Source organism: Triturus cristatus, chromosome 5_2 (genome assembly GCF_964204655.1).
Source record: "Triturus cristatus chromosome 5_2, aTriCri1.1, whole genome shotgun sequence".
Taxonomy (NCBI): Eukaryota; Metazoa; Chordata; class Amphibia; order Caudata; family Salamandridae; genus Triturus; species Triturus cristatus.
The window spans coordinates 576,314,825-576,338,786 of record NC_140588.1 but is presented as its reverse complement, the minus strand read 5'-3'; the positions used below and the strand labels follow the sequence as shown (position 1 = coordinate 576,338,786).

At 53.5% G+C, this 23,962-nt stretch overlaps 16 non-coding genes across 16 annotated transcripts; 7 read left to right on the top strand and 9 right to left on the bottom strand.

Moving 5' to 3' along the window:
• Nucleotides 1-685: 685 nt before the first annotated feature.
• Nucleotides 686-757, top strand: TRNAE-CUC (transfer RNA glutamic acid (anticodon CUC)). The gene has a single exon. It is a non-coding gene; the product is annotated as a tRNA-Glu (tRNA).
• Nucleotides 758-1,877: 1,120 nt separating this feature from the next.
• TRNAL-UAA (transfer RNA leucine (anticodon UAA)) lies at nucleotides 1,878-1,960 on the bottom strand. The gene has a single exon. It is a non-coding gene; the product is annotated as a tRNA-Leu (tRNA).
• Nucleotides 1,961-4,103: 2,143 nt separating this feature from the next.
• Nucleotides 4,104-4,186, bottom strand: TRNAL-UAA (transfer RNA leucine (anticodon UAA)). The gene has a single exon. It is a non-coding gene; the product is annotated as a tRNA-Leu (tRNA).
• Nucleotides 4,187-5,131: 945 nt separating this feature from the next.
• TRNAE-CUC (transfer RNA glutamic acid (anticodon CUC)) lies at nucleotides 5,132-5,203 on the top strand. Its single transcript has one exon. It is a non-coding gene; the product is annotated as a tRNA-Glu (tRNA).
• A 1,126-nt stretch (nucleotides 5,204-6,329) lies between these two features.
• On the bottom strand, nucleotides 6,330-6,412 carry TRNAL-UAA (transfer RNA leucine (anticodon UAA)). The gene has a single exon. It is a non-coding gene; the product is annotated as a tRNA-Leu (tRNA).
• Nucleotides 6,413-7,357: 945 nt separating this feature from the next.
• On the top strand, nucleotides 7,358-7,429 carry TRNAE-CUC (transfer RNA glutamic acid (anticodon CUC)). Its single transcript has one exon. It is a non-coding gene; the product is annotated as a tRNA-Glu (tRNA).
• Nucleotides 7,430-8,555: 1,126 nt separating this feature from the next.
• Nucleotides 8,556-8,638, bottom strand: TRNAL-UAA (transfer RNA leucine (anticodon UAA)). Its single transcript has one exon. It is a non-coding gene; the product is annotated as a tRNA-Leu (tRNA).
• A 2,131-nt stretch (nucleotides 8,639-10,769) lies between these two features.
• On the bottom strand, nucleotides 10,770-10,852 carry TRNAL-UAA (transfer RNA leucine (anticodon UAA)). Its single transcript has one exon. It is a non-coding gene; the product is annotated as a tRNA-Leu (tRNA).
• Nucleotides 10,853-12,995: 2,143 nt separating this feature from the next.
• Nucleotides 12,996-13,078, bottom strand: TRNAL-UAA (transfer RNA leucine (anticodon UAA)). The gene has a single exon. It is a non-coding gene; the product is annotated as a tRNA-Leu (tRNA).
• A 938-nt stretch (nucleotides 13,079-14,016) lies between these two features.
• On the top strand, nucleotides 14,017-14,088 carry TRNAE-CUC (transfer RNA glutamic acid (anticodon CUC)). Its single transcript has one exon. It is a non-coding gene; the product is annotated as a tRNA-Glu (tRNA).
• Nucleotides 14,089-15,208: 1,120 nt separating this feature from the next.
• Nucleotides 15,209-15,291, bottom strand: TRNAL-UAA (transfer RNA leucine (anticodon UAA)). Its single transcript has one exon. It is a non-coding gene; the product is annotated as a tRNA-Leu (tRNA).
• A 945-nt stretch (nucleotides 15,292-16,236) lies between these two features.
• On the top strand, nucleotides 16,237-16,308 carry TRNAE-CUC (transfer RNA glutamic acid (anticodon CUC)). Its single transcript has one exon. It is a non-coding gene; the product is annotated as a tRNA-Glu (tRNA).
• Nucleotides 16,309-17,440: 1,132 nt separating this feature from the next.
• TRNAL-UAA (transfer RNA leucine (anticodon UAA)) lies at nucleotides 17,441-17,523 on the bottom strand. Its single transcript has one exon. It is a non-coding gene; the product is annotated as a tRNA-Leu (tRNA).
• A 945-nt stretch (nucleotides 17,524-18,468) lies between these two features.
• On the top strand, nucleotides 18,469-18,540 carry TRNAE-CUC (transfer RNA glutamic acid (anticodon CUC)). The gene has a single exon. It is a non-coding gene; the product is annotated as a tRNA-Glu (tRNA).
• A 3,340-nt stretch (nucleotides 18,541-21,880) lies between these two features.
• On the bottom strand, nucleotides 21,881-21,963 carry TRNAL-UAA (transfer RNA leucine (anticodon UAA)). Its single transcript has one exon. It is a non-coding gene; the product is annotated as a tRNA-Leu (tRNA).
• Nucleotides 21,964-22,908: 945 nt separating this feature from the next.
• TRNAE-CUC (transfer RNA glutamic acid (anticodon CUC)) lies at nucleotides 22,909-22,980 on the top strand. The gene has a single exon. It is a non-coding gene; the product is annotated as a tRNA-Glu (tRNA).
• Nucleotides 22,981-23,962: the final 982 nt, after the last annotated feature.

The window sequence follows — 23,962 nt, the reverse complement described above, 5'->3', positions numbered from 1 at the left end:
CTAGTGGCTAGGATTCGGCGCTTTCACCGCCGCGGCCCGGGTTCGATTCCCGGTCAGGGAAGATCCCTCGTAGACGTGCGTAATTTGTCCACGCAGCTCAGCTTTTTTTAATCGAAGGTCCTTAAAAAGGCACCCCGACCTATAGACGAAAGCAGAGGAAAGGGGCTGGGTCCCCTGTGTCCCAGGTTGCTTTGCTCCCATTGCCCTCAGCCACCTTCATGCGCACGCAGTCCCCCACCCAGTCAGGTGCTCTATGTGGGCGTAAAGTGCAGTACCAGCTCATCAGAAAGGTAAATTGCTGGAAAACCCGGCTGCGATGTATACATCTACTTTGGAGCACTCTTCTCCCTTGCACTCTTGAATCGGTCATTCGCAATGTATTCTTCCAGCAAGCTGAATAACGAGGTAGGTGTGAGAAGGTGTACCAGCTGTCTTTGAGCTATCAGCGGCCACTAGGTGTCCCTCTTGTGATTTCCCGGGGATCCCGATTGTACAGGAATTCGTCGGTTCAGTAGCACGGGGGAGGGGATGGCCTGTGCTTGGAAGTGACAAACAGTCTGGTGGAATCATGAGTGTTTTTTCAAGTTCTGATTCATATTCGCTGTAGAATAAAATATGCTTTCAGCCCCCATGAGCTTTGTCACTAGGAGAGCAGTGTAGGAACTTTTGCTGTATGGCTGTGGGTTCCCTGGTGGTCTAGTGGTTAGGATTCGGCGCTCTCACCGCCGCGGCCCGGGTTCGATTCCCGGTCAGGGAACAGTCCTTCTTCTGCCCTTGAATGCTTTTCCTTCCCGCAGGTCAGGGCTTCTCAAAATGAATTTGCTTTTCTGACAAACAGTTTGCCTAGCATCCCGCAATCTGGCTCCTAATTTGATTTTCGCAAGGTTCCCTTTGAGTTGCTTTCCTCGGCGGGAGGAAAATCTCTTGTGCAAGGCTCTTGAGGAAGTGAGATTCTGTATTCCGAGGTGCGCTTCTTTTCGTAGGCTTCTGACCACATGGTGTGCGGCAGGAAGTCATCTTTGACAGGGCCGCAGGCTTTGTCTCCAAATGGCATCCCGGACCCACTGCAACCCACCTTTTTGCTGAAACGGAAGTCTGGTTCAGGGTAAGAAAAAGCTGAGCTGCACGTACCGAAAGCAGCAGAGCCCAGCGGCGGAGAGGGTGTGGCCAGGGCTGTCTGATTTGCATAGTGACCAGTGGCATCTTGGGAATGTACAGGCTTTGGAGCCTAACGGGTGCTGCAGGGGTCTGCCTGGCCGGAGAAATGCCTGTCTGGCGCTCCCCTCAGGACACACGTGTCTTCCGTTCGAGCATGGAGGGTGAGGGACATGGGTCACCCTCATATACAGGGGTGTGGGCATGGGCAGGATGGGGCGTGGGGGACCCGTCAGGGCATTGCCCGTTTGGAAGCCCGTTTGGAAGGCAAGAGGAGGCGGAGGCGGGAATCTCTGCTCAATTTTTTCCCGAGGCCTGGGGACAAGCCTTTGCACATTTGATCCAGCCGGGCCTGCATCAGCAGATCCTGCTCCGATGGCAAGGGAGAGCCTGCAGGTGTAAATCAAAGAAAGGGGAGAAATCCGCAAGAGGCGGGTTAACAAATTCCAGTGGCAGGCCCATGTTCCCCAGGAAGCAAGTACTTCCTCCTGCTCCCTTCAGTGGGAAAAGACATAGGAGGTGTATTTCTCTAAGCAGGGGCTCTGCGTAGGTGGCACTGCATTGCTTTGGGAAGCATCCATGCTAAGTGCAGAGTAGCAGCAGACCCAACAGCTGAGACGTGAATTGGGACTGTTAAGGAAGGGCACTGGGAGGGTGAGGAGGGCAGAGGAAAATGCTTTAAAAAAGCATCTGCAAGTTCCTACACACCCGCTGAAAACCCATACCAGGGATGGGGCTCGAACCCATGCGGACAACTGTCCATTGGATCTTAAGTCCAACGCCTTAACCACTCGGCCACCCTGGTGAGACCCTAGGCCCTGCCTTACTCAGCTCCCTTTTCATGCTGGCTGCTCCAGCGCAGGCTGTCCAGCAAGAGGTGATTGCAGAGTAAAAAGGCTTTTGCAGGAGGATAAAGGTAATTGCTTATGACAAACACACTGTGTGACACCTAACTTTTCCCCACTCGTACTTTATGGGCAATCTATACAGTGGAGTTAGCTTAGTCACAATAAGGAAGTGAGCAAGGCAGGCTCACAAGAGCATCTCCTCCCTGGTGGTCTAGTGGCTAGGATTCGGCGCTTTCACCGCCGCGGCCCGGGTTCGATTCCTGGTCAGGGAAGATCCCTCTAAGACGTAGACGTGCGTAATTTGTCCACGCAGCTCAGCTTTTTTTAATCGAAGGTCCTTAAAAAGGCACCCCGACCTATAGACGAAAGCAGAGGAAAGGGGCTGGGTCCCCTGTGTCCCAGGTTGCTTTGCTCCCATTGCCCTCAGCCACCTTCATGCGCACGCAGTCCCCCACCCAGTCAGGTGCTCTATGTGGGCGTAAAGTGCAGTACCAGCTCATCAGAAAGGTAAATTGCTGGAAAACCCGGCTGCGATGTATACATCTACTTTGGAGCACTCTTCTCCCTTGCACTCTTGAATCGGTCATTCGCAATGTATTCTTCCAGCAAGCTGAATAACGAGGTAGGTGTGAGAAGGTGTACCAGCTGTCTTTGAGCTATCAGCGGCCACTAGGTGTCCCTCTTGTGATTTCCCGGGGATCCCGATTGTACAGGAATTCGTCGGTTCAGTAGCACGGGGGAGGGGATGGCCTGTGCTTGGAAGTGACAAACAGTCTGGTGGAATCATGAGTGTTTTTTCAAGTTCTGATTCATATTCGCTGTAGAATAAAATATGCTTTCAGCCCCCATGAGCTTTGTCACTAGGAGAGCAGTGTAGGAACTTTTGCTGTATGGCTCTGGGTTCCCTGGTGGTCTAGTGGTTAGGATTCTGCGCTCTCACCGCCGCGGCCCGGGTTCGATTCCCGGTCAGGGAACAGTCCTTCTTCTGCCCTTGAATGCTTTTCCTTCCCGCAGGTCAGGGCTTCTCAAAATGAATTTGCTTTTCTGACAAACAGTTTGCCTAGCATCCCGCAATCTGGCTCCTAATTTGATTTTCGCAAGGTTCCCTTTGAGTTGCTTTCCTCGGCGGGAGGAAAATCTCTTGTGCAAGGCTCTTGAGGAAGTGAGATTCTGTATTCCGAGGTGCGCTTCTTTTCGTAGGCTTCTGACCACATGGTGTGCGGCAGGAAGTCATCTTTGACAGGGCCGCAGGCTTTGTCTCCAAATGGCATCCCGGACCCACTGCAACCCACCTTTTTGCTGAAACGGAAGTCTGGTTCAGGGTAAGAAAAAGCTGAGCTGCACGTACCGAAAGCAGCAGAGCCCAGCGGCGGAGAGGGTGTGGCCAGGGCTGTCTGATTTGCATAGTGACCAGTGGCATCTTGGGAATGTACAGGCTTTGGAGCCTAACGGGTGCTGCAGGGGTCTGCCTGGCCGGAGAAATGCCTGTCTGGCGCTCCCCTCAGGACACACGTGTCTTCCGTTCGAGCATGGAGGGTGAGGGACATGGGTCACCCTCATATACAGGGGTGTGGGCATGGGCAGGATGGGGCGTGGGGGACCCGTCAGGGCATTGCCCGTTTGGAAGCCCGTTCGGAAGGCAAGAGGAGGCGGAGGCGGAGGCGGGAATCTCTGCTCAATTTTTTCCCGAGGCCTGGGGACAAGCCTTTGCACATTTGATCCAGCCGGGCCTGCATCAGCAGATCCTGCTCCGATGGCAAGGGAGAGCCTGCAGGTGTAAATCAAAGAAAGGGGAGAAATCCGCAAGAGGCGGGTTAACAAATTCCAGTGGCAGGCCCATGTTCCCCAGGAAGCAAGTACTTCCTCCTGCTCCCTTCAGTGGGAAAAGACATAGGAGGTGTATTTCTCTAAGCAGGGGCTCTGCGTAGGTGGCACTGCATTGCTTTGGGAAGCATCCATGCTAAGTGCAGAGTAGCAGCAGACCCCACAGCTGAGACGTGAATTGGGACTGTTAAGGAAGGGCACTGGGAGGGTGAGGAGGGCAGAGGAAAATGCTTTAAAAAAGCATCTGCAAGTTCCTACACACCCGCTGAAAACCCATACCAGGGATGGGGCTCGAACCCATGCGGACAACTGTCCATTGGATCTTAAGTCCAACGCCTTAACCACTCGGCCACCCTGGTGAGACCCTAGGCCCTGCCTTACTCAGCTCCCTTTTCATGCTGGCTGCTCCAGCGCAGGCTGTCCAGCAAGAGGTGATTGCAGAGTAAAAAGGCTTTTGCAGGAGGATAAAAGTAATTGCTTATGACAAACACACTGTGTGACACCTAACTTTTCCCCACTCGTACTTTATGGGCAATCTATACAGTGGAGTTAGCTTAGTCACAATAAGGAAGTGAGCAAGGCAGGCTCACAAGAGCATCTCCTCCCTGGTGGTCTAGTGGCTAGGATTCGGCGCTTTCACCGCCGCGGCCCGGGTTCGATTCCCGGTCAGGGAAGATCCCTCTAAGACGTAGACGTGCGTAATTTGTCCACGCAGCTCAGCTTTTTTTAATCGAAGGTCCTTAAAAAGGCACCCCGACCTATAGACGAAAGCAGAGGAAAGGGGCTGGGTCCCCTGTGTCCCAGGTTGCTTTGCTCCCATTGCCCTCAGCCACCTTCATGCGCACGCAGTCCCCCACCCAGTCAGGTGCTCTATGTGGGCGTAAAGTGCAGTACCAGCTCATCAGAAAGGTAAATTGCTGGAAAACCCGGCTGCGATGTATACATCTACTTTGGAGCACTCTTCTCCCTTGCACTCTTGAATCGGTCATTCGCAATGTATTCTTCCAGCAAGCTGAATAACGAGGTAGGTGTGAGAAGGTGTACCAGCTGTCTTTGAGCTATCAGCGGCCACTAGGTGTCCCTCTTGTGATTTCCCGGGGATCCCGATTGTACAGGAATTCGTCGGTTCAGTAGCACGGGGGAGGGGATGGCCTGTGCTTGGAAGTGACAAACAGTCTGGTGGAATCATGAGTGTTTTTTCAAGTTCTGATTCATATTCGCTGTAGAATAAAATATGCTTTCAGCCCCCATGAGCTTTGTCACTAGGAGAGCAGTGTAGGAACTTTTGCTGTATGGCTGTGGGTTCCCTGGTGGTCTAGTGGTTAGGATTCGGCGCTCTCACCGCCGCGGCCCGGGTTCGATTCCCGGTCAGGGAACAGTCCTTCTTCTGCCCTTGAATGCTTTTCCTTCCCGCAGGTCAGGGCTTCTCAAAATGAATTTGCTTTTCTGACAAACAGTTTGCCTAGCATCCCGCAATCTGGCTCCTAATTTGATTTTCGCAAGGTTCCCTTTGAGTTGCTTTCCTCGGCGGGAGGAAAATCTCTTGTGCAAGGCTCTTGAGGAAGTGAGATTCTGTATTCCGAGGTGCGCTTCTTTTCGTAGGCTTCTGACCACATGGTGTGCGGCAGGAAGTCATCTTTGACAGGGCCGCAGGCTTTGTCTCCAAATGGCATCCCGGACCCACTGCAACCCACCTTTTTGCTGAAACGGAAGTCTGGTTCAGGGTAAGAAAAAGCTGAGCTGCACGTACCGAAAGCAGCAGAGCCCAGCGGCGGAGAGGGTGTGGCCAGGGCTGTCTGATTTGCATAGTGACCAGTGGCATCTTGGGAATGTACAGGCTTTGGAGCCTAACGGGTGCTGCAGGGGTCTGCCTGGCCGGAGAAATGCCTGTCTGGCGCTCCCCTCAGGACACACGTGTCTTCCGTTCGAGCATGGAGGGTGAGGGACATGGGTCACCCTCATATACAGGGGTGTGGGCATGGGCAGGATGGGGCGTGGGGGACCCGTCAGGGCATTGCCCGTTTGGAAGCCCGTTCGGAAGGCAAGAGGAGGCGGAGGCGGAGGCGGGAATCTCTGCTCAATTTTTTCCCGAGGCCTGGGGACAAGCCTTTGCACATTTGATCCAGCCGGGCCTGCATCAGCAGATCCTGCTCCGATGGCAAGGGAGAGCCTGCAGGTGTAAATCAAAGAAAGGGGAGAAATCCGCAAGAGGCGGGTTAACAAATTCCAGTGGCAGGCCCATGTTCCCCAGGAAGCAAGTACTTCCTCCTGCTCCCTTCAGTGGGAAAAGACATAGGAGGTGTATTTCTCTAAGCAGGGGCTCTGCGTAGGTGGCACTGCATTGCTTTGGGAAGCATCCATGCTAAGTGCAGAGTAGCAGCAGACCCCACAGCTGAGACGTGAATTGGGACTGTTAAGGAAGGGCACTGGGAGGGTGAGGAGGGCAGAGGAAAATGCTTTAAAAAAGCATCTGCAAGTTCCTACACACCCGCTGAAAACCCATACCAGGGATGGGGCTCGAACCCATGCGGACAACTGTCCATTGGATCTTAAGTCCAACGCCTTAACCACTCGGCCACCCTGGTGAGACCCTAGGCCCTGCCTTACTCAGCTCCCTTTTCATGCTGGCTGCTCCAGCGCAGGCTGTCCAGCAAGAGGTGATTGCAGAGTAAAAAGGCTTTTGCAGGAGGATAAAAGTAATTGCTTATGAGAAACACACTGTGTGACACCTAACTTTTCCCCACTCGTACTTTATGGGCAATCTATACAGTGGAGTTAGCTTAGTCACAATAAGGAAGTGAGCAAGGCAGGCTCACAAGAGCATCTCCTCCCTGGTGGTCTAGTGGCTAGGATTCGGCGCTTTCACCGCCGCGGCCCGGGTTCGATTCCTGGTCAGGGAAGATCCCTCTAAGACGTAGACGTGCGTAATTTGTCCACGCAGCTCAGCTTTTTTTAATCGAAGGTCCTTAAAAAGGCACCCCGACCTATAGACGAAAGCAGAGGAAAGGGGCTGGGTCCCCTGTGTCCCAGGTTGCTTTGCTCCCATTGCCCTCAGCCACCTTCATGCGCACGCAGTCCCCCACCCAGTCAGGTGCTCTATGTGGGCGTAAAGTGCAGTACCAGCTCATCAGAAAGGTAAATTGCTGGAAAACCCGGCTGCGATGTATACATCTACTTTGGAGCACTCTTCTCCCTTGCACTCTTGAATCGGTCATTCGCAATGTATTCTTCCAGCAAGCTGAATAACGAGGTAGGTGTGAGAAGGTGTACCAGCTGTCTTTGAGCTATCAGCGGCCACTAGGTGTCCCTCTTGTGATTTCCCGGGGATCCCGATTGTACAGGAATTCGTCGGTTCAGTAGCACGGGGGAGGGGATGGCCTGTGCTTGGAAGTGACAAACAGTCTGGTGGAATCATGAGTGTTTTTTCAAGTTCTGATTCATATTCGCTGTAGAATAAAATATGCTTTCAGCCCCCATGAGCTTTGTCACTAGGAGAGCAGTGTAGGAACTTTTGCTGTATGGCTGTGGGTTCCCTGGTGGTCTAGTGGTTAGGATTCGGCGCTCTCACCGCCGCGGCCCGGGTTCGATTCCCGGTCAGGGAACAGTCCTTCTTCTGCCCTTGAATGCTTTTCCTTCCCGCAGGTCAGGGCTTCTCAAAATGAATTTGCTTTTCTGACAAACAGTTTGCCTAGCATCCCGCAATCTGGCTCCTAATTTGATTTTCGCAAGGTTCCCTTTGAGTTGCTTTCCTCGGCGGGAGGAAAATCTCTTGTGCAAGGCTCTTGAGGAAGTGAGATTCTGTATTCCGAGGTGCGCTTCTTTTCGTAGGCTTCTGACCACATGGTGTGCGGCAGGAAGTCATCTTTGACAGGGCCGCAGGCTTTGTCTCCAAATGGCATCCCGGACCCACTGCAACCCACCTTTTTGCTGAAACGGAAGTCTGGTTCAGGGTAAGAAAAAGCTGAGCTGCACGTACCGAAAGCAGCAGAGCCCAGCGGCGGAGAGGGTGTGGCCAGGGCTGTCTGATTTGCATAGTGACCAGTGGCATCTTGGGAATGTACAGGCTTTGGAGCCTAACGGGTGCTGCAGGGGTCTGCCTGGCCGGAGAAATGCCTGTCTGGCGCTCCCCTCAGGACACACGTGTCTTCCGTTCGAGCATGGAGGGTGAGGGACATGGGTCACCCTCATATACAGGGGTGTGGGCATGGGCAGGATGGGGCGTGGGGGACCCGTCAGGGCATTGCCCGTTTGGAAGCCCGTTCGGAAGGCAAGAGGAGGCGGAGGCGGAGGCGGGAATCTCTGCTCAATTTTTTCCCGAGGCCTGGGGACAAGCCTTTGCACATTTGATCCAGCCGGGCCTGCATCAGCAGATCCTGCTCCGATGGCAAGGGAGAGCCTGCAGGTGTAAATCAAAGAAAGGGGAGAAATCCGCAAGAGGCGGGTTAACAAATTCCACTGGCAGGCCCATGTTCCCCAGGAAGCAAGTACTTCCTCCTGCTCCCTTCAGTGGGAAAAGACATAGGAGGTGTATTTCTCTAAGCAGGGGCTCTGCGTAGGTGGCACTGCATTGCTTTGGGAAGCATCCATGCTAAGTGCAGAGTAGCAGCAGACCCCACAGCTGAGACGTGAATTGGGACTGTTAAGGAAGGGCACTGGGAGGGTGAGGAGGGCAGAGGAAAATGCTTTAAAAAAGCATCTGCAAGTTCCTACACACCCGCTGAAAACCCATACCAGGGATGGGGCTCGAACCCATGCGGACAACTGTCCATTGGATCTTAAGTCCAACGCCTTAACCACTCGGCCACCCTGGTGAGACCCTAGGCCCTGCCTTACTCAGCTCCCTTTTCATGCTGGCTGCTCCAGCGCAGGCTGTCCAGCAAGAGGTGATTGCAGAGTAAAAAGGCTTTTGCAGGAGGATAAAGGTAATTGCTTATGACAAACACACTGTGTGACACCTAACTTTTCCCCACTCGTACTTTATGGGCAATCTATACAGTGGAGTTAGCTTAGTCACAATAAGGAAGTGAGCAAGGCAGGCTCACAAGACCATCTCCTCCCTGGTGGTCTAGTGGCTAGGATTCGGCGCTTTCACCGCCGCGGCCCGGGTTCGATTCCCGGTCAGGGAAGATCCCTCGTAGACGTGCGTAATTTGTCCACGCAGCTCAGCTTTTTTTAATCGAACGTCCTTAAAAAGGCACCCTGACCTATAGACGAAAGCAGAGGAAAGGGGCTGGGTCCCCTGTGTCCCAGGTTGCTTTGCTCCCATTGCCCTCAGCCACCTTCATGCGCACGCAGTCCCCCACCCAGTCAGGTGCTCTATGTGGGCGTAAAGTGCAGTACCAGCTCATCAGAAAGGTAAATTGCTGGAAAACCCGGCTGCGATGTATACATCTACTTTGGAGCACTCTTCTCCCTTGCACTCTTGAATCGGTCATTCGCAATGTATTCTTCCAGCAAGCTGAATAACGAGGTAGGTGTGAGAAGGTGTACCAGCTGTCTTTGAGCTATCAGCGGCCACTAGGTGTCCCTCTTGTGATTTCCCGGGGATCCCGATTGTACAGGAATTCGTCGGTTCAGTAGCACGGGGGAGGGGATGGCCTGTGCTTGGAAGTGACAAACAGTCTGGTGGAATCATGAGTGTTTTTTCAAGTTCTGATTCATATTCGCTGTAGAATAAAATATGCTTTCAGCCCCCATGAGCTTTGTCACTAGGAGAGCAGTGTAGGAACTTTTGCTGTATGGCTGTGGGTTCCCTGGTGGTCTAGTGGTTAGGATTCTGCGCTCTCACCGCCGCGGCCCGGGTTCGATTCCCGGTCAGGGAACAGTCCTTCTTCTGCCCTTGAATGCTTTTCCTTCCCGCAGGTCAGGGCTTCTCAAAATGAATTTGCTTTTCTGACAAACAGTTTGCCTAGCATCCCGCAATCTGGCTCCTAATTTGATTTTCGCAAGGTTCCCTTTGAGTTGCTTTCCTCGGCGGGAGGAAAATCTCTTGTGCAAGGCTCTTGAGGAAGTGAGATTCTGTATTCCGAGGTGCGCTTCTTTTCGTAGGCTTCTGACCACATGGTGTGCGGCAGGAAGTCATCTTTGACAGGGCCGCAGGCTTTGTCTCCAAATGGCATCCCGGACCCACTGCAACCCACCTTTTTGCTGAAATGGAAGTCTGGTTCAGGGTAAGAAAAAGCTGAGCTGCACGTACCGAAAGCAGCAGAGCCCAGCGGCGGAGAGGGTGTGGCCAGGGCTGTCTGATTTGCATAGTGACCAGTGGCATCTTGGGAATGTACAGGCTTTGGAGCCTAACGGGTGCTGCAGGGGTCTGCCTGGCCGGAGAAATGCCTGTCTGGCGCTCCCCTCAGGACACACGTGTCTTCCGTTCGAGCATGGAGGGTGAGGGACATGGGTCACCCTCATATACAGGGGTGTGGGCATGGGCAGGATGGGGCGTGGGGGACCCGTCAGGGCATTGCCCGTTTGGAAGCCCGTTCGGAAGGCAAGAGGAGGCGGAGGTGGGAATCTCTGCTCAATTTTTTCCCGAGGCCTGGGGACAAGCCTTTGCACATTTGATCCTGCCGGGCCTGCATCAGCAGATCCTGCTCCGATGGCAAGGGAGAGCCTGCAGGTGTAAATCAAAGAAAGGGGAGAAATCCGCAAGAGGCGGGTTAACAAATTCCAGTGGCAGGCCCATGTTCCCCAGGAAGCAAGTACTTCCTCCTGCTCCCTTCAGTGGGAAAAGACATAGGAGGTGTATTTCTCTAAGCAGGGGCTCTGCGTAGGTGGCACTGCATTGCTTTGGGAAGCATCCATGCTAAGTGCAGAGTAGCAGCAGACCCCACAGCTGAGACGTGAATTGGGACTGTTAAGGAAGGGCACTGGGAGGGTGAGGAGGGCAGAGGAAAATGCTTTACAAAAGCATCTGCAAGTTCCTACACACCCGCTGAAAACCCATACCAGGGATGGGGCTCGAACCCATGCGGACAACTGTCCATTGGATCTTAAGTCCAACGCCTTAACCACTCGGCCACCCTGGTGAGACCCTAGGCCCTGCCTTACTCAGCTCCCTTTTCATGCTGGCTGCTCCAGCGCAGGCTGTCCAGCAAGAGGTGATTGCAGAGTAAAAAGGCTTTTGCAGGAGGATAAAGGTAATTGCTTATGACAAACACACTGTGTGACACCTAACTTTTCCCCACTCGTACTTTATGGGCAATCTATACAGTGGAGTTAGCTTAGTCACAATAAGGAAGTGAGCAAGGCAGGCTCACAAGAGCATCTCCTCCCTGGTGGTCTAGTGGCTAGGATTTGGCGCTTTCACCGCTGCGGCCCGGGTTCGATTCCCGGTCAGGGAAGATCTCTCTAAGACGTAGACGTGCGTAATTTGTCCACGCAGCTCAGCTTTTTTTAATCGAAGGTCCTTAAAAAGGCACCCCGACCTATAGACGAAAGCAGAGGAAAGGGGCTGGGTCCCCTGTGTCCCAGGTTGCTTTGCTCCCATTCCCCTCAGCCACCTTCATGCGCACGCAGTCCCCCACCCAGTCAGGTGCTCTATGTGGGCGTAAAGTGCAGTACCAGCTCATCAGAAAGGTAAATTGCTGGAAAACCCGGCTGCGATGTATACATCTACTTTGGAGCACTCTTCTCCCTTGCACTCTTGAATCGGTCATTCGCAATGTATTCTTCCAGCAAGCTGAATAACGAGGTAGGTGTGAGAAGGTGTACCAGCTGTCTTTGAGCTATCAGCGGCCACTAGGTGTCCCTCTTGTGATTTCCCGGGGATCCCGATTGTACAGGAATTCGTCGGTTCAGTAGCACGGGGGAGGGGATGGCCTGTGCTTGGAAGTGACAAACAGTCTGGTGGAATCATGAGTGTTTTTTCAAGTTCTGATTCATATTCGCTGTAGAATAAAATATGCTTTCAGCCCCCATGAGCTTTGTCACTAGGAGAGCAGTGTAGGAACTTTTGCAGTATGGCTGTGGGTTCCCTGGTGGTCTAGTGGTTAGGATTCGGCGCTCTCACCACCGCGGCCTGGGTTCGATTCCCGGTCAGGGAACAGTCCTTCTTCTGCCCTTGAATGCTTTTCCTTCCCGCAGGTCAGGGCTTCTCAAAATGAATTTGCTTTTCTGACAAACAGTTTGCCTAGCATCCCGCAATCTGGCTCCTAATTTGATTTTCGCAAGGTTCCCTTTGAGTTGCTTTCCTCGGCGGGAGGAAAATCTCTTGTGCAAGGCTCTTGAGGAAGTGAGATTCTGTATTCCGAGGTGCGCTTCTTTTCGTAGGCTTCTGACCACATGGTGTGCGGCAGGAAGTCATCTTTGACAGGGCCGCAGGCTTTATCTCCAAATGGCATCCCGGACGCACTGCAACCCACCTTTTTGCTGAAACGGAAGTCTGGTTCAGGGTAATAGAAAGCTGAGCTGCACGTACCGAAAGCAGCAGAGCCCAGCGGCGGAGAGGGTGTGGCCAGGGCTGTCTGATTTGCATAGTGACCAGTGGCATCTTGGGAATGTACAGGCTTTGGAGCTTAACGGGTGCTGCAGGGGTCTGCCTGGCCGGAGAAATGCCTGTCTGGCGCTCCCCTCAGGACACACGTGTCTTCCGTTCGAGCATGGAGGGTGAGGGACATGGGTCACCCTCATATACAGGGGTGTGGGCATGGGCAGGATGGGGCGTGGGGGACCCGTCAGGGCATTGCCCGTTTGGAAGCCCGTTCGGAAGGCAAGAGGAGGCGGAGGCGGAGGCGGGAATCTCTGCTCAATTTTTTCCCGAGGCCTGGGGACAAGCCTTTGCACATTTGATCCAGCCGGGCCTGCATCAGCAGATCCTGCTCCGATGGCAAGGGAGAGCCTGCAGGTGTAAATCAAAGAAAGGGGAGAAATCCGCAAGAGGCGGGTTAACAAATTCCACTGGCAGGCCCATGTTCCCCAGGAAGCAAGTACTTCCTCCTGCTCCCTTCAGTGGGAAAAGACATAGGAGGTGTATTTCTCTAAGCAGGGGCTCTGCGTAGGTGGCACTGCATTGCTTTGGGAAGCATCCATGCTAAGTGCAGAGTAGCAGCAGACCCCACAGCTGAGACGTGAATTGGGACTGTTAAGGAAGGGCACTGGGAGGGTGAGGAGGGCAGAGGAAAATGCTTTAAAAAAGCATCTGCAAGTTCCTACACACCCGCTGAAAACCCATACCAGGGATGGGGCTCGAACCCATGCGGACAACTGTCCATTGGATCTTAAGTCCAACGCCTTAACCACTCGGCCACCCTGGTGAGACCCTAGGCCCTGCCTTACTCAGCTCCCTTTTCATGCTGGCTGCTCCAGCGCAGGCTGTCCAGCAAGAGGTGATTGCAGAGTAAAAAGGCTTTTGCAGGAGGATAAAGGTAATTGCTTATGACAAACACACTGTGTGACACCTAACTTTTCCCCACTCGTACTTTATGGGCAATCTATACAGTGGAGTTAGCTTAGTCACAATAAGGAAGTGAGCAAGGCAGGCTCACAAGAGCATCTCCTCCCTGGTGGTCTAGTGGCTAGGATTCGGCGCTTTCACCGCCGCGGCCCGGGTTCGATTCCCGGTCAGGGAAGATCCCTCGTAGACGTGCGTAATTTGTCCACGCAGCTCAGCTTTTTTTAATCGAAGGTCCTTAAAAAGGCACCCTGACCTATAGACGAAAGCAGAGGAAAGGGGCTGGGTCCCCTGTGTCCCAGGTTGCTTTGCTCCCATTGCCCTCAGCCACCTTCATGCGCACGCAGTCCCCCACCCAGTCAGGTGCTCTATGTGGGCGTAAAGTGCAGTACCAGCTCATCAGAAAGGTAAATTGCTGGAAAACCCGGCTGCGATGTATACATCTACTTTGGAGCACTCTTCTCCCTTGCACTCTTGAATCGGTCATTCGCAATGTATTCTTCCAGCAAGCTGAATAACGAGGTAGGTGTGAGAAGGTGTACCAGCAGTCTTTGAGCTATCAGCGGCCACTAGGTGTCCCTCTTGTGATTTCCCGGGGATCCCGATTGTACAGGAATTCGTCGTTCAGTAGCACGGGGGAGGGGATGGCCTGTGCTTGGAAGTGACAAACAGTCTGGTGGAATCATGAGTGTTTTTTCAAGTTCTGATTCATATTCGCTGTAGAATAAAATATGCTTTCAGCCCCCATGAGCTTTGTCACTAGGAGAGCAGTGTAGGAACTTTTGCTGTATGGCTGTGGGTTCCCTGGTGGTCTAGTGGTTAGGATTCGGCGCTCTCACCGCCGCGGCCCGGGTTCGATTCCCGGTCAGGGAACAGTCCTTCTTCTGCCCTTGAATGCTTTTCCTTCCCGCAGGTCAGGGCTTCTCAAAATGAATTTGCTTTTCTGACAAACAGTTTGCCTAGCATCCCGCAATCTGGCTCCTAATTTGATTTTCGCAAGGTTCCCTTTGAGTTGCTTTCCTCGGCGGGAGGAAAATCTCTTGTGCAAGGCTCTTGAGGAAGTGAGATTCTGTATTCCGAGGTGCGCTTCTTTTCGTAGGCTTCTGACCACATGGTGTGCGGCAGGAAGTCATCTTTGACAGGGCCGCAGGCTTTGTCTCCAAATGGCATCCCGGACCCACTGCAACCCACCTTTTTGCTGAAACGGAAGTCTGGTTCAGGGTAAGAAAAAGCTGAGCTGCACGTACCGAAAGCAGCAGAGCCCAGCGGCGGAGAGGGTGTGGCCAGGGCTGTCTGATTTGCATAGTGACCAGTGGCATCTTGGGAATGTACAGGCTTTGGAGCCTAACGGGTGCTGCAGGGGTCTGCCTGGCCGGAGAAATGCCTGTCTGGCGCTCCCCTCAGGACACACGTGTCTTCCGTTCGAGCATGGAGGGTGAGGGACATGGGTCACCCTCATATACAGGGGTGTGGGCATGGGCAGGATGGGGCGTGGGGGACCCGTCAGGGCATTGCCCGTTTGGAAGCCCGTTCGGAAGGCAAGAGGAGGCGGAGGTGGGAATCTCTGCTCAATTTTTTCCCGAGGCCTGGGGACAGGCCTTTGCACATTTGATCCAGCCGGGCCTGCATCAGCAGATCCTGCTCCGATGGCAAGGGAGAGCCTGCAGGTGTAAATCAAAGAAAGGGGAGAAATCCGCAAGAGGCGGGTTAACAAATTCCAGTGGCAGGCCCATGTTCCCCAGGAAGCAAGTACTTCCTCCTGCTCCCTTCAGTGGGAAAAGACATAGGAGGTGTATTGCTCTAAGCAGGGGCTCTGCGTAGGTGGCACTGCATTGCTTTGGGAAGCATCCATGCTAAGTGCAGAGTAGCAGCAGACCCCACAGCTGAGACGTGAATTGGGACTGTTAAGGAAGGGCACTGGGAGGGTGAGGAGGGCAGAGGAAAATGCTTTAAAAAAGCATCTGCAAGTTCCTACACACCCGCTGAAAACCCATACCAGGGATGGGGCTCGAACCCATGCGGACAACTGTCCATTGGATCTTAAGTCCAACGCCTTAACCACTCGGCCACCCTGGTGAGACCCTAGGCCCTGCCTTACTCAGCTCCCTTTTCATGCTGGCTGCTCCAGCGCAGGCTGTCCAGCAAGAGGTGATTGCAGAGTAAAAAGGCTTTTGCAGGAGGATAAAAGTAATTGCTTATGACAAACACACTGTGTGACACCTAACTTTTCCCCACTCGTACTTTATGGGCAATCTATACAGTGGAGTTAGCTTAGTCACAATAAGGAAGTGAGCAAGGCAGGCTCACAAGAGCATCTCCTCCCTGGTGGTCTAGTGGCTAGGATTCGGCGCTTTCACCGCCGCGGCCCGGGTTCGATTCCCGGTCAGGGAAGATCCCTCTAAGACGTAGACGTGCGTAATTTGTCCACGCAGCTCAGCTTTTTTTAATCGAAGGTCCTTAAAAAGGCACCCCGACCTATAGACGAAAGCAGAGGAAAGGGGCTGGGTCCCCTGTGTCCCAGGTTGCTTTGCTCCCATTGCCCTCAGCCACCTTCATGCGCACGCAGTCCCCCACCCAGTCAGGTGCTCTATGTGGGCGTAAAGTGCAGTACCAGCTCATCAGAAAGGTAAATTGCTGGAAAACCCGGCTGCGATGTATACATCTACTTTGGAGCACTCTTCTCCCTTGCACTCTTGAATCGGTCATTCGCAATGTATTCTTCCAGCAAGCTGAATAACGAGGTAGGTGTGAGAAGGTGTACCAGCTGTCTTTGAGCTATCAGCGGCCACTAGGTGTCCCTCTTGTGATTTCCCGGGGATCCCGATTGTACAGGAATTCGTCGGTTCAGTAGCACGGGGGAGGGGATGGCCTGTGCTTGGAAGTGACAAACAGTCTGGTGGAATCATGAGTGTTTTTTCAAGTTCTGATTCATATTCGCTGTAGAATAAAATATGCTTTCAGCCCCCATGAGCTTTGTCACTAGGAGAGCAGTGTAGGAACTTTTGCTGTATGGCTGTGGGTTCCCTGGTGGTCTAGTGGTTAGGATTCGGCGCTCTCACCGCCGCGGCCCGGGTTCGATTCCCGGTCAGGGAACAGTCCTTCTTCTGCCCTTGAATGCTTTTCCTTCCCGCAGGTCAGGGCTTCTCAAAATGAATTTGCTTTTCTGACAAACAGTTTGCCTAGCATCCCGCAATCTGGCTCCTAATTTGATTTTCGCAAGGTTCCCTTTGAGTTGCTTTCCTCGGCGGGAGGAAAATCTCTTGTGCAAGGCTCTTGAGGAAGTGAGATTCTGTATTCCGAGGTGCGCTTCTTTTCGTAGGCTTCTGACCACATGGTGTGCGGCAGGAAGTCATCTTTGACAGGGCCGCAGGCTTTGTCTCCAAATGGCATCCCGGACCCACTGCAACCCACCTTTTTGCTGAAACGGAAGTCTGGTTCAGGGTAAGAAAAAGCTGAGCTGCACGTACCGAAAGCAGCAGAGCCCAGCGGCGGAGAGGGTGTGGCCAGGGCTGTCTGATTTGCATAGTGACCAGTGGCATCTTGGGAATGTACAGGCTTTGGAGCCTAACGGGTGCTGCAGGGGTCTGCCTGGCCGGAGAAATGCCTGTCTGGCGCTCCCCTCAGGACACACGTGTCTTCCGTTCGAGCATGGAGGGTGAGGGACATGGGTCACCCTCATATACAGGGGTGTGGGCATGGGCAGGATGGGGCGTGGGGGACCCGTCAGGGCATTGCCCGTTTGGAAGCCCGTTCGGAAGGCAAGAGGAGGCGGAGGCGGAGGCGGAGGCGGGAATCTCTGCTCAATTTTTTCCCGAGGCCTGGGGACAAGCCTTTGCACATTTGATCCTGCCGGGCCTGCATCAGCAGATCCTGCTCCGATGGCAAGGGAGAGCCTGCAGGTGTAAATCAAAGAAAGGGGAGAAATCCGCAAGAGGCGGGTTAACAAATTCCAGTGGCAGGCCCATGTTCCCCAGGAAGCAAGTACTTCCTCCTGCTCCCTTCAGTGGGAAAAGACATAGGAGGTGTATTGCTCTAAGCAGGGGCTCTGCGTAGGTGGCACTGCATTGCTTTGGGAAGCATCCATGCTAAGTGCAGAGTAGCAGCAGACCCCACAGCTGAGACGTGAATTGGGACTGTTAAGGAAGGGCACTGGGAGGGTGAGGAGGGCAGAGGAAAATGCTTTAAAAAAGCATCTGCAAGTTCCTACACACCCGCTGAAAACCCATACCAGGGATGGGGCTCGAACCCATGCGGACAACTGTCCATTGGATCTTAAGTCCAACGCCTTAACCACTCGGCCACCCTGGTGAGACCCTAGGCCCTGCCTTACTCAGCTCCCTTTTCATGCTGGCTGCTCCAGCGCAGGCTGTCCAGCAAGAGGTGATTGCAGAGTAAAAAGGCTTTTGCAGGAGGATAAAAGTAATTGCTTATGACAAACACACTGTGTGACACCTAACTTTTCCCCACTCGTACTTTATGGGCAATCTATACAGTGGAGTTAGCTTAGTCACAATAAGGAAGTGAGCAAGGCAGGCTCACAAGAGCATCTCCTCCCTGGTGGTCTAGTGGCTAGGATTCGGCGCTTTCACCGCCGCGGCCCGGGTTCGATTCCCGGTCAGGGAAGATCCCTCTAAGACGTAGACGTGCGTAATTTGTCCACGCAGCTCAGCTTTTTTTAATCGAAGGTCCTTAAAAAGGCACCCCGACCTATAGACGAAAGCAGAGGAAAGGGGCTGGGTCCCCTGTGTCCCAGGTTGCTTTGCTCCCATTGCCCTCAGCCACCTTCATGCGCACGCAGTCCCCCACCCAGTCAGGTGCTCTATGTGGGCGTAAAGTGCAGTACCAGCTCATCAGAAAGGTAAATTGCTGGAAAACCCGGCTGCGATGTATACATCTACTTTGGAGCACTCTTCTCCCTTGCACTCTTGAATCGGTCATTCGCAATGTATTCTTCCAGCAAGCTGAATAACGAGGTAGGTGTGAGAAGGTGTACCAGCTGTCTTTGAGCTATCAGCGGCCACTAGGTGTCCCTCTTGTGATTTCCCGGGGATCCCGATTGTACAGGAATTCGTCGGTTCAGTAGCACGGGGGAGGGGATGGCCTGTGCTTGGAAGTGACAAACAGTCTGGTGGAATCATGAGTGTTTTTTCAAGTTCTGATTCATATTCGCTGTAGAATAAAATATGCTTTCAGCCCCCATGAGCTTTGTCACTAGGAGAGCAGTGTAGGAACTTTTGCTGTATGGCTGTGGGTTCCCTGGTGGTCTAGTGGTTAGGATTCGGCGCTCTCACCGCCGCGGCCCGGGTTCGATTCCCGGTCAGGGAACAGTCCTTCTTCTGCCCTTGAATGCTTTTCCTTCCCGCAGGTCAGGGCTTCTCAAAATGAATTTGCTTTTCTGACAAACAGTTTGCCTAGCATCCCGCAATCTGGCTCCTAATTTGATTTTCGCAAGGTTCCCTTTGAGTTGCTTTCCTCGGCGGGAGGAAAATCTCTTGTGCAAGGCTCTTGAGGAAGTGAGATTCTGTATTCCGAGGTGCGCTTCTTTTCGTAGGCTTCTGACCACATGGTGTGCGGCAGGAAGTCATCTTTGACAGGGCCGCAGGCTTTGTCTCCAAATGGCATCCCGGACCCACTGCAACCCACCTTTTTGCTGAAACGGAAGTCTGGTTCAGGGTAAGAAAAAGCTGAGCTGCACGTACCGAAAGCAGCAGAGCCCAGCGGCGGAGAGGGTGTGGCCAGGGCTGTCTGATTTGCATAGTGACCAGTGGCATCTTGGGAATGTACAGGCTTTGGAGCCTAACGGGTGCTGCAGGGGTCTGCCTGGCCGGAGAAATGCCTGTCTGGCGCTCCCCTCAGGACACACGTGTCTTCCGTTCGAGCATGGAGGGTGAGGGACATGGGTCACCCTCATATACAGGGGTGTGGGCATGGGCAGGATGGGGCGTGGGGGACCCGTCAGGGCATTGCCCGTTTGGAAGCCCGTTCGGAAGGCAAGAGGAGGCGGAGGCGGAGGCGGGAATCTCTGCTCAATTTTTTCCCGAGGCCTGGGGACAAGCCTTTGCACATTTGATCCAGCCGGGCCTGCATCAGCAGATCCTGCTCCGATGGCAAGGGAGAGCCTGCAGGTGTAAATCAAAGAAAGGGGAGAAATCCGCAAGAGGCGGGTTAACAAATTCCACTGGCAGGCCCATGTTCCCCAGGAAGCAAGTACTTCCTCCTGCTCCCTTCAGTGGGAAAAGACATAGGAGGTGTATTTCTCTAAGCAGGGGCTCTGCGTAGGTGGCACTGCATTGCTTTGGGAAGCATCCATGCTAAGTGCAGAGTAGCAGCAGACCCCACAGCTGAGACGTGAATTGGGACTGTTAAGGAAGGGCACTGGGAGGGTGAGGAGGGCAGAGGAAAATGCTTTAAAAAAGCATCTGCAAGTTCCTACACACCCGCTGAAAACCCATACCAGGGATGGGGCTCGAACCCATGCGGACAACTGTCCATTGGATCTTAAGTCCAACGCCTTAACCACTCGGCCACCATGGTGAGACCCTAGGCCCTGCCTTACTCAGCTCCCTTTTCATGCTGGCTGCTCCAGCGCAGGCTGTCCAGCAAGAGGTGATTGCAGAGTAAAAAGGCTTTTGCAGGAGGATAAAGGTAATTGCTTATGACAAACACACTGTGTGACACCTAACTTTTCCCCACTCGTACTTTATGGGCAATCTATACAGTGGAGTTAGCTTAGTCACAATAAGGAAGTGAGCAAGGCAGGCTCACAAGAGCATCTCCTCCCTGGTGGTCTAGTGGCTAGGATTCGGCGCTTTCACCGCCGCGGCCCGGGTTCGATTCCCGGTCAGGGAAGATCCCTCGTAGACGTGCGTAATTTGTCCACGCAGCTCAGCTTTTTTTAATCGAAGGTCCTTAAAAAGGCACCCTGACCTATAGACGAAAGCAGAGGAAAGGGGCTGGGTCCCCTGTGTCCCAGGTTGCTTTGCTCCCATTGCCCTCAGCCACCTTCATGCGCACGCAGTCCCCCACCCAGTCAGGTGCTCTATGTGGGCGTAAAGTGCAGTACCAGCTCATCAGAAAGGTAAATTGCTGGAAAACCCGGCTGCGATGTATACATCTACTTTGGAGCACTCTTCTCCCTTGCACTCTTGAATCGGTCATTCGCAATGTATTCTTCCAGCAAGCTGAATAACGAGGTAGGTGTGAGAAGGTGTACCAGCTGTCTTTGAGCTATCAGCGGCCACTAGGTGTCCCTCTTGTGATTTCCCGGGGATCCCGATTGTACAGGAATTCGTCGGTTCAGTAGCACGGGGGAGGGGATGGCCTGTGCTTGGAAGTGACAAACAGTCTGGTGGAATCATGAGTGTTTTTTCAAGTTCTGATTCATATTCGCTGTAGAATAAAATATGCTTTCAGCCCCCATGAGCTTTGTCACTAGGAGAGCAGTGTAGGAACTTTTGCTGTATGGCTGTGGGTTCCCTGGTGGTCTAGTGGTTAGGATTCGGCGCTCTCACCGCCGCGGCCCGGATTCGATTCCCGGTCAGGGAACAGTCCTTCTTCTGCCCTTGAATGCTTTTCCTTCCCGCAGGTCAGGGCTTCTCAAAATGAATTTGCTTTTCTGACAAACAGTTTGCCTAGCATCCCGCAATCTGGCTCCTAATTTGATTTTCGCAAGGTTCCCTTTGAGTTGCTTTCCTCGGCGGGAGGAAAATCTCTTGTGCAAGGCTCTTGAGGAAGTGAGATTCTGTATTCCGAGGTGCGCTTCTTTTCGTAGGCTTCTGACCACATGGTGTGCGGCAGGAAGTCATCTTTGACAGGGCCGCAGGCTTTGTCTCCAAATGGCATCCCGGACCCACTGCAACCCACCTTTTTGCTGAAACGGAAGTCTGGTTCAGGGTAAGAAAAAGCTGAGCTGCACGTACCGAAAGCAGCAGAGCCCAGCGGCGGAGAGGGTGTGGCCAGGGCTGTCTGATTTGCATAGTGACCAGTGGCATCTTGGGAATGTACAGGCTTTGGAGCCTAACGGGTGCTGCAGGGGTCTGCCTGGCCGGAGAAATGCCTGTCTGGCGCTCCCCTCAGGACACACGTGTCTTCCGTTCGAGCATGGAGGGTGAGGGACATGGGTCACCCTCATATACAGGGGTGTGGGCATGGGCAGGATGGGGCGTGGGGGACCCGTCAGGGCATTGCCCGTTTGGAAGCCCGTTCGGAAGGCAAGAGGAGGCGGAGGTGGGAATCTCTGCTCAATTTTTTCCCGAGGCCTGGGGACAGGCCTTTGCACATTTGATCCAGCCGGGCCTGCATCAGCAGATCCTGCTCCGATGGCAAGGGAGAGCCTGCAGGTGTAAATCAAAGAAAGGGGAGAAATCCGCAAGAGGCGGGTTAACAAATTCCAGTGGCAGGCCCATGTTCCCCAGGAAGCAAGTACTTCCTCCTGCTCCCTTCAGTGGGAAAAGACATAGGAGGTGTATTGCTCTAAGCAGGGGCTCTGCGTAGGTGGCACTGCATTGCTTTGGGAAGCATCCATGCTAAGTGCAGAGTAGCAGCAGACCCCACAGCTGAGACGTGAATTGGGACTGTTAAGGAAGGGCACTGGGAGGGTGAGGAGGGCAGAGGAAAATGCTTTAAAAAAGCATCTGCAAGTTCCTACACACCCGCTGAAAACCCATACCAGGGATGGGGCTCGAACCCATGCGGACAACTGTCCATTGGATCTTAAGTCCAACGCCTTAACCACTCGGCCACCCTGGTGAGACCCTAGGCCCTGCCTTACTCAGCTCCCTTTTCATGCTGGCTGCTCCAGCGCAGGCTGTCCAGCAAGAGGTGATTGCAGAGTAAAAAGGCTTTTGCAGGAGGATAAAAGTAATTGCTTATGACAAACACACTGTGTGACACCTAACTTTTCCCCACTCGTACTTTATGGGCAATCTATACAGTGGAGTTAGCTTAGTCACAATAAGGAAGTGAGCAAGGCAGGCTCACAAGAGCATCTCCTCCCTGGTGGTCTAGTGGCTAGGATTCGGCGCTTTCACCGCCGCGGCCCGGGTTCGATTCCCGGTCAGGGAAGATCCCTCTAAGACGTAGACGTGCGTAATTTGTCCACGCAGCTCAGCTTTTTTTAATCGAAGGTCCTTAAAAAGGCACCCCGACCTATAGACGAAAGCAGAGGAAAGGGGCTGGGTCCCCTGTGTCCCAGGTTGCTTTGCTCCCATTGCCCTCAGCCACCTTCATGCGCACGCAGTCCCCCACCCAGTCAGGTGCTCTATGTGGGCGTAAAGTGCAGTACCAGCTCATCAGAAAGGTAAATTGCTGGAAAACCCGGCTGCGATGTATACATCTACTTTGGAGCACTCTTCTCCCTTGCACTCTTGAATCGGTCATTCGCAATGTATTCTTCCAGCAAGCTGAATAACGAGGTAGGTGTGAGAAGGTGTACCAGCTGTCTTTGAGCTATCAGCGGCCACTAGGTGTCCCTCTTGTGATTTCCCGGGGATCCCGATTGTACAGGAATTCGTCGGTTCAGTAGCACGGGGGAGGGGATGGCCTGTGCTTGGAAGTGACAAACAGTCTGGTGGAATCATGAGTGTTTTTTCAAGTTCTGATTCATATTCGCTGTAGAATAAAATATGCTTTCAGCCCCCATGAGCTTTGTCACTAGGAGAGCAGTGTAGGAACTTTTGCTGTATGGCTGTGGGTTCCCTGGTGGTCTAGTGGTTAGGATTCGGCGCTCTCACCGCCGCGGCCCGGGTTCGATTCCCGGTCAGGGAACAGTCCTTCTTCTGCCCTTGAATGCTTTTCCTTCCCGCAGGTCAGGGCTTCTCAAAATGAATTTGCTTTTCTGACAAACAGTTTGCCTAGCATCCCGCAATCTGGCTCCTAATTTGATTTTCGCAAGGTTCCCTTTGAGTTGCTTTCCTCGGCGGGAGGAAAATCTCTTGTGCAAGGCTCTTGAGGAAGTGAGATTCTGTATTCCGAGGTGCGCTTCTTTTCGTAGGCTTCTGACCACATGGTGTGCGGCAGGAAGTCATCTTTGACAGGGCCGCAGGCTTTGTCTCCAAATGGCATCCCGGACCCACTGCAACCCACCTTTTTGCTGAAACGGAAGTCTGGTTCAGGGTAAGAAAAAGCTGAGCTGCACGTACCGAAAGCAGCAGAGCCCAGCGGCGGAGAGGGTGTGGCCAGGGCTGTCTGATTTGCATAGTGACCAGTGGCATCTTGGGAATGTACAGGCTTTGGAGCCTAACGGGTGCTGCAGGGGTCTGCCTGGCCGGAGAAATGCCTGTCTGGCGCTCCCCTCAGGACACACGTGTCTTCCGTTCGAGCATGGAGGGTGAGGGACATGGGTCACCCTCATATACAGGGGTGTGGGCATGGGCAGGATGGGGCGTGGGGGACCCGTCAGGGCATTGCCCGTTTGGAAGCCCGTTCGGAAGGCAAGAGGAGGCGGAGGCGGAGGCGGGAATCTCTGCTCAATTTTTTCCCGAGGCCTGGGGACAAGCCTTTGCACATTTGATCCAGCCGGGCCTGCATCAGCAGATCCTGCTCCGATGGCAAGGGAGAGCCTGCAGGTGTAAATCAAAGAAAGGGGAGAAATCCGCAAGAGGCGGGTTAACAAATTCCACTGGCAGGCCCATGTTCCCCAGGAAGCAAGTACTTCCTCCTGCTCCCTTCAGTGGGAAAAGACATAGGAGGTGTATTTCTCTAAGCAGGGGCTCTGCGTAGGTGGCACTGCATTGCTTTGGGAAGCATC